The sequence below is a fragment of the Colobus angolensis genome, unplaced genomic scaffold (assembly GCF_000951035.1).
Source record: "Colobus angolensis palliatus isolate OR3802 unplaced genomic scaffold, Cang.pa_1.0 Scaffold485, whole genome shotgun sequence".
Taxonomy (NCBI): domain Eukaryota; kingdom Metazoa; phylum Chordata; class Mammalia; order Primates; family Cercopithecidae; genus Colobus; species Colobus angolensis.
Genome location: NW_012118321.1, coordinates 1989901 through 2012347, shown reverse-complemented (window position 1 = coordinate 2012347; position 22447 = coordinate 1989901).

The following is a 22447-nucleotide window of genomic DNA, read 5'->3' as shown; positions in this document are numbered from 1 at the left end:
CCCAGTACAAACACATTCCTCCATATATCTCAACTTCCTGGGCCCAGTACAAACACACCATATATCTCAACTTCCTGGGCCCAGTACAAACACACCATATATCTCAACTTCCTAGGCCCAGTACAAACACACCATATATCTCAACTTTGGAAAAACACCACCCGGAGAGACCCCCAATAAGGTCACAACCGTTTGTGGCTTTACTGAAAGCACGGGAACCAATAGAAAACTGCTAAATGTATAACTTAAAATGTTAACCAATTGTAATGCTGTAACCAAAAGAATTCCCTTGTTCCTCTATAACCTTACACATCCTGTTTACTTCGGGCTATAAAAAGTGAGCACATGCATCGTTCGGGGCCCTCTTGTATGTTGTGGAACGGAGGGACCAAGTTTGAACTTGCAGTAAAGATCCTTGCCGCTTGGCTTTGACTCTGGACTCTGGTGGTCTTCTTCGGGGAATAAACGGTCTGGGCATAACAATTTCTAAAATTCTAATCTCTGAGTATATGCTATCAATCATATACTGTTTGATAAAGGTTGTTAGGTTAAGTTATTGTAAATCACGACAATAACCAATTTGTCAATTGTGTCTCTAACTGTAACTACCCTGGATATTTTGTTATTCACAGACAACTGTTGTCTTGCTTTAGTCCTTTTCAAAGATGGTTTATAATAAGCCATAGGACTCTGACAGATGCTCTCAAATACAACTTCTGATTTTATTGAGACAGTCAGGTTTCTGAATTATAACATTAGAATAAAGGAAAATGTACAGGACGCGTGAAGAGCTGAAATGCTCACAAGTATCAAGCAAAACAATAGTTAACCAGATGGACTAAACTCAGAAACTAAAGCAATCCTTTTAGATTTTGCATGGAATACCGGTGATCCTTGTGTTGCTTTTCACAGTCAAGTTAACTTATTTTGAACTATTTATGGCCTTTAATAATTGAGTGAGGTATACTCCTATGACTAACATTTGGAGCATGTTTGTTTATCTCTGCTTGGTTCCTCTAGAATTTGGAAACTATGTGAGTATTCTTAACTTATGGCAATGTAGTTGTTTGCATCACTGCAGTAAGAATCCTTTTTTTTTTTTTTTTTTTTTGCAACAAGACACAATTTTAAAAACTGGTAGTTTTACCAAGGCTTTGACTGGAATGGTATGCTTTGCTTTAAAGAGGGAATCTTGACTTGCAGAGCCAATAAAAGCCCTGTGGGGAAACTGGCCTCATAACCCTCATCTACACAGTCCCTGTATAGGGTTCCTGACCGGTGGTCAATAAGGAATGTCACTTTCTAACAGGTCTAGGAGCTCCAAGTTTATCTTGGGACCTTAAGAGGAGAGAATCACCCAATTTGGCAGGTATTTGAAGATACAAACTTATGGCTGGGCTTGGTTTTGAAAGGTTTTATCTGAAATTCCTTGGGAAACAGAGTTTCATGAAAGCCAATCCAAAAGGCTAATGTAGAAATAATTATTCTCGCTGCACTTTATGCAAATAATCAGGCCAAGTATAAGACTAAAGTATTCTGCAAGCCACTTGGTCCCATGATAATTTGTTTTTTAAACAAACATGGGGACTGGAGAGAAAGAAATCATGTTTCAAAACTTACCATACACGTGTCATTAAATTATAATCCCATTAATTGTTTTTAAGTTTCCACCTACATTTTTAGACTAACCCTGCTTGGTCCTGTGAACCAACCAACGATCTTTGGCTGCAGCTCAGAGAGAACAAAAAGGATGGGTAATGTAGAAATCCAGGTCAGTACTCTAGTTCTGGGTAATTATCCTGCAAATCCTGCCAGGTGATACGAATAAATAGGATGCCCATCACTTGGAGGTTTCCTTTTCGGGAAAGTAAGATGAAGGCAGCTAACCAAATACAAGCACCTGTGCCCAAATCTTAGTAAGCATAACTATAGCCACCAATTATCTGGGTGTGTCACAAGACATCCTTTTTTCTCTCCCTTATTGGAAGAGGACTCAGTTCCACAGTTTCACCTTAGCATTCGACTTAACGATAAGGAGTCTATGCAACCCCTCCCGCCAGACACATTTTTGTCCCAGACTCAATTCCAAGCTTCTAGTCAAAGTCCTAGAAAAGAAAACTGGATTGGAGGGATCCAGAGGCAAATGACAACAGTGGTTAAAAGGTACAGCAAAGGTGAGCGTGGCTGATTCTTGCCGATTAAGCCAACCCCAAGCTTCCTGTATCATGGATAAAGGCCAGGTTAATATCCATGGTATAAATGAGGTCTAGGGCACTCCAGGCTACTGACAGTAAGGGGTATAGAGGCATAGATGAGAGCAGATATTCTCTATTCTCTAGGCCCTTCATGCTTCGTGGGTGCAAGCCGCTTTAGCACTCATGGTGGAAGCTGCCAAGGTTACTGGGACTCAGAGATGCAAAGATGGAAGAGGTAAAGGGGACGCTCTTCCCTCCCTCCCTCATGTACTGTGGGTATCTGCTAGGAAGAGAAGGGAACCAGGGATGCCTGCTCCCCTCTTTCTAGATGGGCAGCCATTCATTTTCAGTCTGTACCCCTTTAGAATGCATCATGAACCCCTGGGACTCCTTTGAAAACAATGCCTTCTTTTTTCCTTTCTTCTCCTCTGTCTTCTCTTCACTGATAGATAACTGTGTCTCTGCACTAAAGGACACTTCCCTCAGATGCATCCTCCAAACTGGAAAGTGTTAATTTCCCAAATCTTAAACTGGTTGGCTTAGGATTGGGCTCAGGAGAAGCGAACCCAGAAGCCCAACATGCCAGGAAAGGGTAAAGTGTTTTTACCAATCGGGTTTTTGGCCTGCTTCTCCCTGTGCAAACTGGTAAAAGGCCTCAGAATTTCTGAGCTGACCTTATCATGTTTTCTAATAACTTGGTTTCATGATACATGTTTTCATGTTTCATAAATATCATGATACATGTTTTCTAGTAACTTGGTTTGTCTATTCTTGCCTTCAGACCATCAAACTCCAAACAGTCATACAACCGGAGCATCTGACAATGGCCCCTTCTGCTGGAAATCTTTAGATTGGCCTCTGAGGGAGCGCTGACTGCCATTTTCCCAAAACAGCACCCCCTGTCAGCAGGAAGCAGTTAAGATGTGTCTTCATGCTTATCCTTAATCTAATGGCAGGCAGATGTACTTCTTTAGGCGGGGAATGAAACAGCCAGGTGGGAGAGGGTCCCCAGAAAAACTCACACTGGGATGGAACCTTGGGGAGTTTGCACCATTTGCAGTGGGGAGGGGCCTGGTCCCTCCTCTTCCTGTGTGAAACCTGGGATTCAAGCTGCCGGAGGGAAGCACTAAGCAGAAACTGTGGCATACCGAGAGTCCCTGTTTCTTCCTTGTCTTCCTTTTCACCCAATAAAACCTTATCTTACTCACCATTCAAATTGTCAGCAAGCATCAGTTTTCATGGACTTGGGACAAAGAACCCTGTCTTTAGCTGAACCAAGGAAAAGCCCTGCAACACTTTGAAGATGACAATTGAATGAAATCACTCTATAAATGTTTAAGTGGCCCATCAGGTAGCAGAATATACCTGAATCTTTCATTGGCTTCTCAGGAATATTGGTCTGACAAACAAAACTTTGGTCATAAACTATTTTAGCAATTTAGAAGTCACCATACCAATATATATTTAATTTTGATCACTTTATCTTTTCCATGATGAGTCATGGAATGCAGAACTTTCAATAACAAAAGGTTTAAGAACTCAGGAAGGACAAGTGGCCATCCTGGTTCTCCCAGAGTCCTTGTTTAACACTGGACAAACTTATGTCCTTTTGAATACTAGTTGTTTCTCCAATTTAGGTACATAGCACTGATGACTGATGGATTATCATAGGTAATTTGACTTAGACCGTGGAGTTCACTCAAATCATACATTTAAACAATATCAGTATTGGCTGATTTAGCACATCTGGCAACATAATCTTCTTGGTATTTAATTGATTTTAGTTCTACTTGGGTTAGCAGTTTTATAAACCAGTCAGTCTTTTCATTGAAGTTCCAGAAATTCTTATCCGTCCAAAAGAAATGATTCTAAAGTTATAAGAAACCTGAATTCCAGAGTGGTTTTCAGAATCCTTTACTTCCTTTCATGAACCTTCTTAAAGATACCATATTCTAGGATTTTGCGTGCTTGTGAAGTTTTAAGAAACTCCATCAGAATTAAGCAATTAACTGTGGAAATGACTTTAAATAGTCATAATGACACAATTGACAAGGAAGTTTGGTTATTTCTGTGGTCTAGAATAACAATATAACAACCATAATTATGATTAGTAGCATATAATCAGACATGTTCAAACTTTTGAAATCTCACATAAATTTGGAACATATATTAATAACATTCATTAAAATTTAACCTGAAGAAGGTTAAACATTATTTCTTATTTTGACAATGTTTTCCATGTAATGTAACATGTGAAATAATCCTGTTACCCTCTCCTTTGGAGGCTTCAGGAGCCCTCTGTAGCATCTCAAAGTTAGAGGTCAAAAAATACTTAATTTTGAAGCTAAAATTTGATTTTATGCCTAATAACTTAAAAGTTTAAAAAGTGACCAAAGTGAAATCACAGATCACAATTAAACAATAGTCATTAATTTAACCAAAGTGATAAAAGATATTTAAAAACAAATATTCATCATACCTGTACTCTTTGATACAGGAGACTTAGTTTTCTAAGCAATCAAAATACTTAAGACAGCATGAGACAATAACTGTCTCCTCTTGTTTTCTCTTTCCTTTTTTTAGTTTACTCAAAAAGTGAATGAAAATATTTTACTGTGTCTTATTAATACTACACAAATTTTTTTTCCAAAAGAGAAAACATAATTTACTTTCATATTAGTGTACTATTAATACTAAAACTAATTTTTTAAAAAAATCTCATAAAAATTTATCAAATTTGTCATCTTTTAACTGCAAGATTTCCATAAATATTTTATATTTTTCCTCAACTTTCTATATTTATCTTATCTATTTTTACTCCTTCAATTCTAAGACTTTAAGTAACTTTAAACCAGACAAAATTTTTAACACACATTTTTATGCTTTTATAACTTTCCTTATCAAATGCATATTTTTCTTTGGTTATACACTATGCACAGAATTGCTTCTCTCACACGTAGTCATTTTTAATGCCTAATAACTAGAAATTTCTAGTAAAAACCCTAGAAAGAAATTTTGAACTGTTTTATATTAGGATTTGCACATTTAAACCCAATTTATAATTTTTGAGAAAAATAGTTTTTCAAATTATTGTTTATTGACAGATCTAAATGTATTTACCTTTTCTATACCATGTAAAAATAAGATGTCAAGGTATATAGACTTAAACTCCTGTTCAGTAATTAATATTTCAGCATCTTAACTTACAGATGACTCAAACATTTTATGATTTTTAGAAATGCTTGTTCCCCAGTGCTGTAAAGAAATAGTACTTGAACATAAATTTAATTTCCTCAAAAAGGTCATTTTTACTTTCTGCAGAAAGGGTACACTCACCAGCAGTTTTGCCATGAGAGTACACCGAACAAAGGAGACAGGGTCATTTATAACCTGACGCATCCACCCTACTGCTGTGTCCGGTTTCCATTGGCTGGAACGGGACCTCACATTCTGTATTTGTCCCGATTGGCTAGCAACTTAGAACTTTTTAAAAGAGGCAAAGGCAGAGAACAAAGGAAGGAGGAAGTAACCTGTGGAATGCTGAGAAAGGTAAAAACACCTTCAAATAAGGAAGAGGCACAGGCTATGACCTAATGCTTGCTTGGACCAGTATGAGCATGTCAGGGCAAATATTTAGGCTAAGTTGTGGGAGCTAAGAACACAAAATACATTGATATCTTTATTACCGCTAGCAGATATTTAAGAATGTTCGCACAGGTCTTTTAATACATTTTGTTTCTGAGAGAAGTTACTGTTTATTCCTAATTAGATGGGGAGGAAAGTCTTTGAAGAGGAACCTCTACTTTACTTTTTACATGATTATTACTTAACATCACTCAAAGATTTTAAATGACTGAAATGAATTTTGAAACTATGACATATGTCACCTCTCTAATGTCTTCCCCCAGTCATTTCAGGTCCCAAGTAGCCACCTGGCAACCAGGAGGATCTGAAGGCCAAGGCCTGTCTGAGACCATTAGGACAGAAGACAGAGCTGTGAAGACTATACTTGAAGGATCCAGGCCCTCTCAAAATAGCCAGGAGGCAAAACAGGGAACAAAGAGGAATAAGGGATCATATTGGGCTTGGTTCTGGCTTGCAGTTGCTGGTCTAGGCACTAGGAACTTGTCTCCTGACTTTGTCATGGCCACCTATCTAGACCCCTAAATCCAGAGACTCTAAACAAAACACATAAGCTCACAGTTAAATCAAGCAAGTATCTAATTATATTTAATCGATAATTTTAAAGCCATTTCTATTTGACCAACAATTCAAAAACTAGCTTTATTTACCAAATATCACATCTACATAACACGTACAGACATACGAACACACAGAAGCAGACCTTACAGTTCTCATAAGGGATTTTCATCTATCTGCTTTTAAATAGTTTGTCTTTTCCCCATTCGGTCTACCAGTCTTCCAATTACCAGTTTCATTACTCTAAGCAGTCGTTAACTAGGCAGTTTTGATTTCTAAAGGGACAACTCTTAGGTGGAACCAAAAAAAAAATTTTTCATGAGCACAGAGGTAAGATTTTAGGCCTAAATATTATATCATCATTTGCTCAAACCAAGGGGAAAAAATGACACTCTCATGAAAGTTCCATCAAGACAAAATGGCCAGAAAAGTACCTTAAATAAAGGTATGACTTATTATGTAAATTTAAAAGAATGGTAAGAATTTCTAATGTAATAAGTAGATATCCATAAAAATTGAGATTTCCTTTATAGAAGTACATTTCTTTTACAAAAGTGTTTCAACATAGCCAATTAAATTCCAGAAAGGTATAGCGTAGTTCCATGGGGTGTTCTTTTAACTGAGCTACTGTTTTTAGCTAAAAGTACTGAGTTCAGGGTAATGGGTGGAGTCCATTAAAGAACAGGACCAACAAAGCATTGTATGCCTGAACTCATGGATAGATCTGAAAAGGAAGCAAGCCTATTTTACCTGAGGGCCTACCTTTTGTAAACACCATATCTAGGATAGCTTTCTTTCCACCTTTAGGGCAGGATTCCACCTTTGGCTTTTCCACTAAGCCAAAAGGTTAGAAGATTTAATTTTCCTTTTATCAATTAGTCGCTTATCCTTTTTATTTGCCTTTCATAAGGTCTTTAAATAAAAATATTGAAATCTTTTTAGAAACTTCTGCATATCAATAGGCATCTGTAGATGAGACAAATTTGGGAGCCCTCGATCAAATGTACTTCAGTGCAGTGTTCACCTAGAACATTCCACTGTAACTTATCTTTAGTAATATTTTGCCGTTTCTGTAAAATGTTGCTGCTTCCAGAGTCCAATACTTATGCATGTATAAGACAGAAGGAACTTAATTCTTCAAAACTCAAATATCCCATTTTTACCTCAAATAGTGTCTTTCCTCTCAGGTTCCCTTGGTCAACTTAGCCAATGATTTTTTTTTCCCCTACCTAAGTGCACAAGAAAAAATAAAACAAAAGGGTAGAACACAAAACTACTTGCAAATTTCCAAAAGCTAAATTTTACACACCTCGCAACATTGCCATTCACTACTGGTTTCTTCCTGACCCAGTCAGAAGTAAGATGCCTCTAACTGGATCCAAGTCAGTATCCCGGACCCAGTCCAGTTTTTGTCATGAATTCCAAACCCAATTTGGATAAAAAATTTGCTCAAAGAAACTTGGAGAGGCCAATACACAAATTCATGCAGCTTCGGAATCTGAGAGAAAACTTACCATCGTCCCCAGCTGCTCCGAGAGAGCAATGAACACAATGAACCGGAGGGGTACCTTGCTTGGTCACTCAGCACTCCTGGGGTTGTTAGAAGCTGTACTTCAGATCCCACCTGTTAAAAGAAAAAGTTCAGCCGAATTAAATTTAGCAGAGTTTAATTGAGCAATGAATAATTCATGAATCAGGCAACCTCCTGAGCCAAAGTAGGCTCAGAGACTCCAGTGAAGCTGCATGGTGGAAGAGGATTTACGGACCAAAAAAAAAAAAAGGGACTTACAGAAAATGGAGGTGAGGTACAGAAACCTCATGAAGCCAGATTAATTCTAGCTTGGTGTGAACATGTTTTGAACAGTTGGCCACATTTGATTGGCCAAAACTCAGTGATTGGCAAAAGAGTAGACTTTAGGCTATTTACAATTTCATTTAAGTTATAGTTCACAATGTACAGAGAAACCTTTAGACTGAACTTATGTATGCAGGTAGCTTTAAACTAAACTTGATTTAACAGTTTTCTAAAATCACATTTCCTCTAAAGAAAACCTCTACATTGCTTTAATTTTCTTATTTTCTACAGTGTCCTGATGATACTTCCATTGACACTTAATAACTGGATGACCTTGGGTAAGTTACCTCACCTTTTGTGCACCTCTTTTATCATCTACAAAATTAAAATAATGGCACATATCTGAGTGTGAAGCATGTACCCAGAGTTTTACAGAAAGGATATTTAAACATTTATAGAAAAGAGTCTACTACCAAATATTTCCAAAGGGCATATGGAACCTGAAAAATATTTTTAGGAGACTAATTAGGTGGCTCTTTTATCAATCCAGGCCAGAGGTCATGAGAGCCTGAACTAAAGTAATGGCTGTGGGGATGAAGAGGAACGGAAAGATCTGAGACAGAATGTACAAATGTCATGCTGTGGTCGGGGACTAGGGGTAGAAGAATCTGTGATGCCAAATTTCTTATCAAGGGCCACTGGGTGGATGGTCACATAATTAGCTAATATAGAGAACACTGAGAGAGGGGGAATGATGAGTTCAATTTTTTCAACATCTAAATATCAGAACCTAAGTTAAGTGCTTTATGGGGAATATTTTATTTAATGCATACAACTGTCTTAGGAAGTTAGTAACATGATTATTCTTTTCAGATATAGAAACTGAGGCTTAAATAAGTTAAATAACTTGCCCATATAAGAAATCAAATGAGTCATATAGTCAAGCACAAAATTATATCTGCCCAATTCCAGAGCAAATGCTCTTAACTATTACTAGTCCAGAACATGCTGGTTCAACCAATTATGGATATTGCTAATGTTTATTTTTAAATGCATCCAAGTGTCTCATTATAAAGCTAGCATGTCCTCATTTTTCTAGTGGTATAACCTTTAAATCTTTATTAAATGACTGTTTTAAAATGGTGATTGCAAAATATACAAAACATTGAATCCTGTTTTGTTTACTAAATGTGTATGAATTAATGTATCTGAATTTCACAGACATGTCCTCAGATACATAAAAGGTAAATTTTTACATGAGTGAAGACTCTATTGGCACTCAATAGTGGTAAAATTATCCAAGCTGACTCAAGACAAACTAAGTCACTTCCAGCTCACAACTCAGTTTCTTTTGCATAGACAATTTGGTAGTTTTCCCCTCCCTCTTCTTGTTCCATTATCCCTAAGAAGATGGAGATATTTATGTTCTTAAAATCAGAGAGGATTTGAGCATCTTGTCCACAATTATCAGAAGTCTACCTGGCTTCCTCTGAGAGGGACCTCATATGCTTTTGTTGATTTCATTGTGTTTCGCTCTCTGTTGCTGATGGTTGTAGTCCTGCCATGATCTCCTGTCACTGGGTCATTGGGATCCTGGGAACTTGAGTGATTTTAGCTAAGTATATGAGGCAAGCTCAAATATATTGGCCTAACCCCTCCACTCAGCCATGGCTGCTCTACAACTCTGGCCCATTCTAGGGCTTCTGTTGGCAACTCCCCTTGCTCCAGGTACTCTAGCCTATGCTGGAAAACTGCTGTTACCCTCTGCCTCTCCATTCCCAAACTATGGATTATGTGAGTTCAGTTTAAAATTTGCAGTTTGTCATTCTTGTGGGAAAATTAAGAAGAGATGGTTAGTGAGCAATTGGAAATATGTATCTGGAACTCAGGAGAGATTTCTGGAATTGAGATAGACCTTACAGAAGCATCAGCATATATACATGGTGGTTTCTGATATGGGTGCTGATAACATCATTCAGGAATCATGTATGGACTTATAAAAATAGAGGCAAGAATCATTGGTTATAGTTATAATTAAAGGGTATGTAGAGGAAGCAGAGCCTACAAGTATATTGAGATAGATAGATATCTGCATGGGCTAGCTGACAAATATACTGAGATATTTCAAGGAGTCCAAATAACTGGATCTAAAATACTAGAGAATTTTAACAGGAACTAATGTAAAGATTCGCACATCCATTCAAAAAGTCAGTCGTACATAGGTACAACATGAGGAAAGTCAGGGTTAATATGTACAACTTGTTTTGTAAAAAGACCCAGCAAGATTAAGGCTGGTTGACTACAACATCAGTGACTACAGTAAGAAAGAATCCATCTGATCAAAACTGATTTTTCCAAATAGCTTTCTTACTTTCCTGCTTTATCTAATAAGGCCATTTATCTTCAAATTAGCATTTGGCTTTTTAGTAGCTCTTAAGATGCAAAGTGTGTATCACCCCATCTGCTATTTTTGAAAGCCTCTGCTTTAGAATTCCTGCAATGGTTGCTTCACAATACCCCTATCTTCCAGTGTCTAATAGTCTCCTCATCTCATAGTAAAATATAATTGCTAATATACCTTATATCATTTTCTCTCTTGGCTATTTTGGCCAAATTTACATCCTCAGAAGTTAGGACACCCACTTATGATTGAGAACATATATTTGTCTTTCTGAATTTGGTTTATCTTAAGATAATGACCTCCAGTATCATCTATGTTGCTGCAAAAAATATTATTTCATTTTTAATGGCTGAATAGTATTCCATCATGTATATATGCCCATTATGCAATCTATGCATGTAACGAAATTGCACTTGTGTCCCATACATTTATATAAATAAATGAATGTAATAAAGCCAAATATAAGCATGCTTTCTTAAAGGTGCACATAAGCTATTTTCTTTCAGTGAATGGAAGCATTTGACAGAGAAACACCTTTGGAAGCAAACATTGAGAATATGTTGTTACAACATAAAAGAAGATAGGATAATTCCATTTTGAATCAATTACACTCAAACACCTCTGCTTCAGTAACTTAGATCTAACAGATGTCAAGCTGGGATAAATGTCTCAGACTGACACATTTCTCTAACCTGCTGTTGTGTTCAGTCTGGGATGGCTTGATGAATTCAACCCTTTCAGTCAACATGTTTCTGGATGCTTGAAAAAAAGTATTAATGAGTTCAATAAGGACTAAAGCCAGCAGAACTTACAGTCTTTGGACATAGATCATTAAGCCTTTGTAAACCCAATGCTGGTTAGTTTAGTTTTGCTACTATAACAAGATATCATAGACTAGGTGGCTTAGGAACAACAGACATTTATTTCTTATGGTTCTGGAGGCTGGGAAGTCCAAGATCAAGGTACCAGCAGATGTGATGTCTGGTGAGGACCTGATTTCTGTGGTGTGTGTGTGTGTGTGTGTGTGTGTTTGAGATGGAGTCTCACTCTGTTGCCCAAGCTGGAGTGCAGTGACATGATCTCAGCTCACTACAACCTCTGCCTCCCGGGTTCAAGCAATTTTCCTGCCTCAGCCTCCTGAGTAGCTGGGACTGCAGGTGTGTGCCACCACACCTGGCTAATTTTTGTACTTTTAGTGGGGACAGGGTTTCATCATGTTGGCCAGGCTGGTCTCAAACTCCTGACCTCAGGTAATCCACCGGCCTTGGCCTCCCAAAGTGCTGGAATTACAAGCATGAGCCACTGTGCCCGGCCGATTTCTGTTTTATAGAAATCTGTCTTCTACCTGTGTCCCCACAGGGCAGAAGGAGCAGGGGAGCCTTCTGGTGTCCTTTATTAAGGGCAGTAATACCATTCGTATCCTCACCACCTAATAATCTCCCAAAAGGTCTCAGCTCCTAATACCATCACTTTGGGGATTAGGTTTCAACTTACGAATTTTGGGGAGAACACAAACATTCAGTCTATAGCATATTTCAAACCTTGTTTCATAATTACTGTATTTAACTTACTTTACTTTTAGAATTTTTCCAAGTAATGTCATCTTTCTTTTTGTCCTCAATCTTCCATTACTGAACTGCCAATGCCAATCTAGACTTTTCATATTTATTTATGTACAGTAATTCTGGAACATTTTTGTCCTTACATCTTTTGTCTATTCTTTCAGAGAATTGTATTAAATTACAGATATATTTGTTTCATTTTTATACACATACTACTACTGCTACTATAATTTCTACCAATATAGCAGTGATCCCTGGCACTCACCTGAGCAAGGGCATCAGTTATTAGCTTGATCCAGTGTTTGCTATAGCACACATATGTATGCTTGTGTAATATGGAGCATTTTTTTCTCATCAGGAAAAACTTTATTGTAAGTGCTGTTTTGTACAGATCCTGTTATCTTCTTTAATAATTTCATTCAACCATATAATTTGAAAATATATCCACGTTACTGTGTGTTTACCTAGTTCATTGTTTCTCACTGCTACATAACATTACACAGCATGTATCCATCACATTTTACTTTTCATTGTAAAAAAATGATGAATTAGCACTGTGTTTCTGCTCCTTTTTATAACAAAACTTATTGAAACAGGTATTTACACTTGTTGTCTTCACTTCCTCACCTCTTATCCTCTCTTGAACACACAATAATTGGACTCTTGTCCCTAAAACTGTATTTTGCCACTGCGTTGAAAACATGTTTGTCAAGGTCTCCAGTGAATTCTGAGTTGCCAAATCCAATTGTCACTTTTTAGTGGTCATTTTAGTTGACCTTTCAGCTGCATAATTTGGCCTACCACTTCAACGTTATACCCTACCATTTTCTACTTTATTCCCTAGAATCCAACTACATGTGTTATATTGTTTTTCTGCAAACACACTATGCCTGACTTCATACTATTTTCTTTGCTTTTACTGGTTACTCTGCCTGAGTACTGGTTACTCTTATTTGCAGATAGGTATACACATAGCTCATTTCTTCCATTAATTAACACCTCCTCAGGGTAGCCTGTCACTATCATTCTCCATTTCCTTACCCTACTTTATGTTAACTCATAACACTCTTATTATCATATGAAATTTCATTATATCATTATTTATTGTGTTTATTTTCTGTCTTTCCTCATTAAAATGTAAGTCCCTTGAGTGCAGAGATATTTTTGCAATTTCTTTCACCACTATATTGCCATTGCCTCACACAATGCTTGGTGAATAGTAAGTACTGAGTAAATTTATTTGAGTCAATAACTGAATAATGACACATGAAATGATCTTGCAGTTTATGTAAGAAATACATCTTTACTCAGTCTTTCATTTGCTATTTTAATAGTGTGGGTAGAAGTGAGGCAAATCAGATAATAGAATTGTGAGTGTTATCATGGCCAATCATTTCTGCTTGAGGGTGTGTCATATCATGGATCAGACTGCTCTCGTATTCATACCACCAGTTGCTCTGGCATGGTCAAAACCCTCTTTGTCTACCACTGACCTGTAGTCCATGTAGGAAGCATAGAACTCTATACACAATATAAACAGAAAAGTCTCATAGGAAGAGGGCCAAAACCAGTGTGTATAACATATGAATGTTATTTAACATTATTTAAGCTAGAAGATAAAAGGGCAGAAGAAAAATTATTTAACTGGTTTATATATTTTGATTCTTGAAACTACTACCTCATTGCTTATTTTTGAAGGGACCAGAATTAGGTCTAGTCCAAAGCAAAGAATCATCCTTGAATTTGGTAAGTGCCTAAAAGAGCTATAAACGTGTAAAGGACTATAAAACATGTATTACATAATAAATGTAATGAAAATTTTATAGAAATAAAAAATTGCTTTTTCACCTATGAAAACCCCAAATATAAAAACCTCAATTTACAAACAATGTACTTGCCTCAAAAATAATAACCTTATTGTATATTTCAAACTATAAACCAAACAAAGTTAGCTCTTTCTTAAATGTTTAATTGTATCCTCTAATAGACAGTATTTCTTCCGCTCTAAGGAAATACCAACATAATCAGTATGTTATGAAATTTTAGAGGACAAGATTACCAGATTGGCCTCTATTCTAGAAAGCCTACTAAACCATATCTAGAAAGCACAAACTAGTAATTATGTCACTTATCATTGCCATTTTCACTCTAAAATTAAGCTGTCTTGTTTTTTCAGCTCTTGTTATACTAAAGACCATTCATTCTTGAAACAGATGGGCCCTTGCTAATTAAGAAAACTGCTCTAGTTCATTAAAGAAATAGCAAACAACCAGATGAAGTGTCAGTTCTTAGGGTCACTCAATGTGCAAAGCTTGATCACATTACTCACTTGTTCCCTCTTCCTCTGAAACATTGACTCAACCTAAGCATTTAAAATAGATTACTTTAATTATTGTAATTGCAAAAACCACAGCATACTAAAAAGGGTTATGGATGTGTTTTATTATTTTGGGGATGAATAGCTCATAAAAAGATAATTATAAAATTATCATCATACTTGGAAGAGACATTAGGGATCTTTTAGTTTAACATCTTTCACTCAATTGTTCAATACTTAACCAGCTTCTTCAAGGATTTGCTAAAATTTGTGCTAAATGCTTATGATGTAGATATTAATAGGGTTATCTTTGCCCTCAAGGATTCCATAATCTACTTGAGGATATAGATAAATATAGGGCAATCACAATAAATTCTATTACTTTGCTATTAAAATATTTAAGAAATTTTGCGAGTGCAGAGAGAAAGAAATATCTAGTGTGGGTGGGGTGGTAAGATAAGGGTTTTGGGGAAGAGAAAATATTTGAATTATGTTCTGAGACATGCAAATGTTCCCTTGGGCTAGGAATAGGGGTAAGCATATGTGGAATGAGAAAGATTTCCAGGAATATGGATTAGCATATACAAAGGTGCAAAACTATAGACAGGTCTGATACATTTGACTAGATCAGACTGAAGAAATAGGCAGGACTGAGATCATAAAGATCCTGTTTGGCCATTGTTTATAATTTTAGAATTGATCCTAAAATAGGTCTCAGATAGGGAAGTTACATGGTCAAATATATATTGTAGAAATGCCACCCTGGTAGCAGTGTAGAGAAAATATTTAGCAGATATAAAACTATAGGTAGAGAAACAGTGAAAATTTTTTAAAAAATATTCTAAATGAGAAATAAAGACCATCTGAAGTAAGGTTACTGTAATGCTGGGGAGGAAACATCACAATGGGACTGTTCTTGGAGTATTTGAAAAATAGCAATGAAGCCAAAGTATTTGAAGTGCTGTGAACAAGTGGAAGAGTAATTCCAGGGGATTAAGAGACCAAGGTGTATAGCCATGGTCAGATTCAGATCTGAACTTTATTGTATATGTGATGGAAAGACACTGGAGGGTTTTGAGCACAGAAGTATCTCGTCTCACTACTATAAAAAAATTTCTCTGGCTGCTATATTGACAACAGTATACAAGAGGACAAGAGGGAAAGCAGAGGGATCAGATCGAAGGCTATTGAAACAATCCAGGGAAGAGATGATGGTGACTCAATTGAAGGTAGCAGTGCAAGTGTCAATAAGTAGCTGGAATTTGGATACATTTTTGAACTATGGTACCCCTCTCCAGTCATAGTTTTAGTTTCCCATGGTTGCATGTTCCAAAAATATTAAATGAAAAACTCCAGAAATAAGCCATTCGTTTTTTTTTTTTGAGGCGGAGTCTCGCTCTGTCGCCCATGCTGGAGTGCAGTGGCCGGATCTCAGCTCACTGCAAGCTCCGCCTCCCGGGTTTACGCCATTCTCCTGCCTCAGCCTCCCAAGTAGCTGGGACTACAGGCGCCCGCCACCTCGCCCGGCTAGTTTTTCGTATTTTTAGTAGAGACGGGGTTTCACCGTGTTAGCCAGGATGGTCTCGATCTCCTGACCTCGTGATCCGCCCGTCTCGTAAGTTTTAAATTGCAAGCCATTCTGAATAGTGTGATGAAATCTCATGCCATCTACTCCATCCTGCCCCGACTTAAATAATCTCTTTGTCTAGCATATCCATGCAGTAGGCACTACCCTCCCGTTAGTCACTTAGTAGCTATCTGGGTGATCAAGACTTTAACTGTCATGGTATTGCAGTTCTTACGTTCAAGGAATGCTTATTTTACTTTTATTACAGTACATTGTTGTAATTGATTATTATTTATTGTTGTTAATTTCTTACTGTACTGACTTTACAAATGAAACTTCATCATAGGTATGTATATGTACATATATACACAGGAAAAAACATAGTATATATAGAGTTTGGTACTATGATTGGTTTCAAGCATCCCCTGGGGGTCATGGAATCCATCCCTCATGGATAAAAGGGGATCACTGTGGAACTAATAGGATTTGCTGATAGCTTGAATGCATTTTGTGAGAAATAAAATAACAGAAAATCTTGCCTCCAATTATTTTGTCCAGAAGGATGAAATTGACCATCACTGAGTGAAAACGACTTGTGGAAGGATCAGGTTTTGGAATGAGGAATCAATAGTTTAATTTATAAAATATTAAATTCAATATTATTGTTAGACATACAATAGATGGCAAGTATGTAGGTGAACATTGGACTCTAAAGTTTATAAGAAAAGTATTGGCTGGTGATATAAATTTGAGTCATTGGTATATAAATACAGACACATGCCATGAACGTTGCACTGGGTGCAAGTTGAGAAGAAGAAGAGAATCCAGCAAGTAAGATTGAGACATAACAGCCAGCAGAATAAAATGACAACTAAGAAAGTGTGATATCCCAGAAATGAAGTGAAGAAAGACAATGCTATATATGCTCTATAAATATACACACACTCACACATATACATATTTATATAAATGGACAAATATCTATTTATAACTTAATGTGTATATACACATGCAGACATACATAGATATATATGTATATAAATACATTAAAAAATGCCTGGATGGTCCAGGAAGAGGGAGTGACCAATTTTGCCAAAAGCTACTCAGTGGTTTATTAAGATCAGGACTGACAAAGTACCATTGAATTTTGCAACATGGAATTTATAGGTGGCCTTGACAACAGCAGGATCAGTGGATTACAAGGGATGAAAGCCTAATAGAAGTGGTTTCAAGAAAATAGGAAGAATGTAAGTGAAGGCACTCACTACAGGAAATTAGTTTGAGAATTTTGCTAAAAACAAGGCTAATGCCTCCCCAGGGGGAAAAAAAATGTTACATGTAATGGTATCATTGACCAGTTAGAACCAACAAAATAGACGTAAATACAACAATATAAATATGTTTTTAAAGGTAATAGGACACAGAATGATATATTTAGCACAATACCATTTATTTAGATATAAAACTAAAGCTCAAAAAATAATGTCTCCTCCTTCCCATGATCTCTATGCCCAGTGTCATCCTCAAATATAACCATTGTCATTGATGTCCATCCAGGAATAAACACACACACACACACACACACACACACACACACACATACACAGACATGCACACAACACACTATTTTTGGTATAACTGACTCTTTTAGTTCTGCCATTCCCTAATATTGTCTTTAACTGCATGGGCAAGATAGAACTGCCATTACGTCCATGTTCTACTTCATGAATAGATGGGACGAGTTGATGGGTGCAGCACACCAACATGGCACAAGTATACATATGTAACAAACCTGCACGTTATGCACATGTACCCTAGAACTTAAAGTATAAAAAAAAAAAATGGCCGGGCGCGGTGGCTCAAGCCTGTAATCCCAGCACTTTGGGAGGCCGAGACGGGCAGATCACGAGGTCAGGAGATCGAGATCATCCTGGCTAACACGGTGAAACCCCGTCTCTACTAAAAAAATACAAAAATCTAGCCGGGCGAGGTGGCGGGCGCCTGTAGTCCCAGCTACTCAGGAGGCTGAGGTAGGAGAATGAGAGCTTGCAGCGAGCCAGGATCGTGCCACTGCACTCCAACCTGGGCGACAGAGCAAGAGTCTGTCTAAAAAAAAAAAAAAAAAAAAAAGACACAGAAAAAAAAAAGAAAAATAATCTAGGGAAGGTCATTTTCTATCATTTAAGATAGTCCGGAATTCAAGTACCTGACTTCTATTCCCATTTCAAAAACCCCAAATTAGACACATGGCCACTCCTAGCTGAAACTTACTGTCTGAGAGTTAAGGTGAGGCAACTATAAGAGCTTAAGAAAAGTCGTGATAAAATATCATCAAAAAACAGAAAAGTAAATTGATGGGAAACAATATAATTGCAGATAGCATTTGTCTTAGTCTGTTAGTGTTGCTATAAACAGGTAACTGAGAATGGATAATTTTAAAATAAAAGATGTTTATCTGACTCTCAGTTTTGCAGGCTGTATAAGAAGCATGGTACGAGCATCTTCTTGGCTTCCGGTGAAGGCCTCAGGCTACTTCCATTTGTGATACAAGGCGAAAGGGAGCCAGCATGTGCAGAGATTACATGGTAAGAGAGGAAGCAATGGAGAGAGAGTGGGGAGGTCCAGGATGGTTTTAAGAACCAGCTCTCACAGGAACTGAGTAAGGACTCACCCCTCCCAGAAAAAAAAAAATTATCTATTCATGAGGGATCCCCCCTCATGACCCAAACACCACCCATTACACCCTCATCTCCAACACTGGGATCAAATTTCAGCATGAAGTTTGGGGGAACAAACATTCAAACTACAGTGTTCCACCCCTGGCCTCCCAAATCGCATGTTCTTCTCACATGCAAAATTCAATAATCCCATTCCAACGGTCTCCAAAATTGTTAAAAATCTGAAATCCAAAGGCTCTTCCAAGATTCAAGGTTAGATCCTTCCAGCTATGAGCCGATGAAATTAAAACCAAGTTTTCTTTAACTTCCGAGATATAGTCATTTGATAGACATTTGGTGAATATTCCCATTCAAAAAGGGAGAAATTTTCCAAAAGAAAGGAGTAAAAGGCCCCATGAAAGTCCAAAATCCAACAAGGTAGACATTAAATCTTAAAGCTCCAAAATAATCTTTGACTCCATGTCTTGCATCCTGGGCACACCGGTGTCAGGAGTGGGCTCTTAAAACCTTGAGCAGTCCTATGACCATAGCTTTGCTGGTTGCAAACCACAGGGCTGTTCTCACAGGTTGAAGTTTAATTCCTGTGGCTTTTCCAGGCTAAGGTTGCACACTGCTTGTGGTTCTACAATTCTTAGGTTCTTAATGCAACCTCACTCCTGTGACTCTACTAGGTACTGCCCCAGTGATGACTCTCTGTGGCCGCTCTTTGTCTGCCACAGAGAAGAGAAAGGTGCATGCCTCCTCCTGGGCACCCAGGATTTCGCATTCATCCTCCGAAATTTAGATGGAAGCCACCAAGCCACCACCACTCTTGCATTTTGGGCACCTGCAGACTTAGCACCATGTGAATGCTGCCAAGGGCATGGCTTGCACTCTCAGGCGTAGTAGCCCAAGCCATACCTGGGGCCATTTGAGCCACAGCTGGTGTGAGAGCAGGTGGGATGCAGGAAGCAGCATCTTCAGGTGGTGCAGGGCAGTAGCACCCTTGGCCTATACCCTAAAACCATTTTGTCTTCCTAGGCCTAGGGGCTTATTTTGGGAGGGGAAGCCTCAAAGATCTTTGAAATGCCTTCAGGGCCTTTTTCCCATTGTTTTGACTACTAGCACCAGGCTATAGTCAGGTTAATTGCTTTTAGCAACCAGTTGTTGGGTTTTTCTCTGAAAACGCTTTCCTTCTCAACCATATAGTCAGGCTTCTAATTTTTGTTTAATTTTTATGTTGTGTTTTCCTTTTAATTATAAGTTATACATTTACATCATTCATTTGCTGCCATATCCAGCCATAAGTTGTTAAAAGTAGCCACACCATTTCTTTGCTTCTTAGAAGCTTCTTCTATCTAATACCCTAGATTATTACTCTTAAGTTTGGCCTTCCACAAAACCCTAGGACATGAATGTAATTGCCCCTGAGTTTTTTGCTACAGTGTAACAAGGGTGACTTTTGTTCCAGTTCCCAGTAAGTTCCTCATTTCCATCTCAGATCTCATCACCATGGACTTTACTGTCTGTATTTCTGTCAGCATTTTGGTTACGATCACTTAACTGATTGTATTAGTCCATTTTTACACTACTATAAAGATACTACACAAGAGTAGGTAATTTAAAAAGAAAAGAGGTTTCATTGACTCACAGTTCCACATGACTGGGGAGGCCTCAGAAAACTTAAAATCATGGCAGAAGGGGAAGAGGCACATCTTACATGGCAGCAGGTGAGGGAGAGTGAGCAAGAATGGGAAAAACTGCCTTATGAAACCATCAGATCTTGTGAGAACTCACTATCATAAGACTAGCATGGAGGAATATGTCCCCATGATCCAATCACCTCCCGCCTGGTCCCTTCCTTGTCACATGGTGAATAAAGGGTTACCATTCAAGATGAGATCTGGATGGGGACGCAGCAAAACAGTATCACCAATCTCTGAAGTTCCAATCTTTCCCTCATCTTTTTTTGTTGTTGTTTACTTCTGAAACTTCCAAACTCTTCCAACTTCTGTCTGTTACCCAGTTCCAAAGTCACTTTCCCATTTTCAGATGTCTTTATAGAAGCACTGAACTCCTTGGTACCAATTTTTTGGTCTTAGACTGTTGTGTTGCTATAAAGGAATATCAGAGGCTTAGTTATTTATAAAGAAAGAGGTTTATTTGGATCATGGTTTTGTAGGCTTTACACAAGTATCTTCTCAACTTCTGGTGAGGGCCTCAGGCTGGTTTCACTCATGGCAGAAGGTGAAGGTAAGCTGGCATGTGCAGAGGTAACATGGCAAGAGAAGAAGCAAGACAGAGAGAGAGAGAGAGAGAGGAGGTACACAGGTTCTTTTTAACAACCAGCTCTCCTGAGAACAAATTTAGTGAGGACTAACTTGCTCCTCCTCAGGGAAGACATTAATCCATTCGTGGGAATCTACTCCATGACTTAAACAACTCTCATTAGGCCCCACTCAAACATTGAGGATCAAATTGTAACATGAGGTTTAGGGGTACAAACATCCAAACTATAATAGCATTGAAGGCTCACTTGAGATTTGTGATTGGGAATTTCAAGTGAGTTGTTCTGTCTCCAATCATGTTCAGCTTCACCAGGATATTTCCACACAGGAAAACCCTAGGACATGAACATAATTGCCCCTGAGTTTTTTGCTACAGTGTAACAAGGGTGACTTTTGCTCCAGTTCCCAGTAAGTTCCTCATTTCCATCTCAGATCTCACCACCATGGACTTTACTGTCTGTATTTTTATTAGCATTTTGGTCACAATCACTTAACCAATTGTATTAGTCCATTTTTACACTGCTATAAAGATACTACACAAGAGTAGGTAATTTAAAAAGAAAAGAGGTTTCATTGACTCCCAGTTCCACATGACTGGGGAGGCCTCAAAAAACTTACAATCACAGCAGAAGGAAAAGAGGCACATCTTACATGGCAGCAGGTGAGGGAGATATTTCCACACAGGAAATATCCTGGGCATTGTATTCAACCAGGGTATGTTTGCCAAAGAAGTATAAAAAATTGGGAGAGAAGCAAACGAATCATAAATTTACACAAGGGAGTGATTATAATGGTTGACCATTTCATAGACAAACAGGTTCATGGAAGGTCAGTCAAGAATTCACCAAATATCATAAACTTGAAAAAATGTGGAGCCATGAGTTGAACCTAGATCAACCTGATGACAACTTCTGACCTTATGACATTGTAACACACAGGATTATTGCTTTAAGACAGAACTGAACAACACAGTTTGATGGATCAAATAAATCCTATGTATCAGGGAAGTAGATGTATAACTTTACATAAATAGTAGCCAACTATGTGACTTCACAATTAAGATAAGATGATATTTAAATAGAAAAATATGTGAATGATATCGAATAAATTAAAAAGAGCTCCCTAATGGATCTATACAGGCAAGGTTCATGGCCTTAAAAAGTTCTTTTTTATCAGCAAGTGACTAGAGTCCAAGTACTAATTCTGTTAATGAAGAAACTGAGGTCTAGAAAATCTAAGGCAGGAGCAGAACTAGAACAGAGGTCTCCTGGTATCTAAGCTATCATTCTTTCTATTGCACCATGCAATATTAGAGGGCTTTGGTATAGTCCTGCCTAATACCAAGAAGATTGGACATATTCCCTTCATTCTGTTGTTTTAAGATATAGTCTCTGATCCTGTAATACAGCCACAGGGTTATAAACACTGATACCTAATAACTTTATTCTTTTAGCCTCTCCATGGC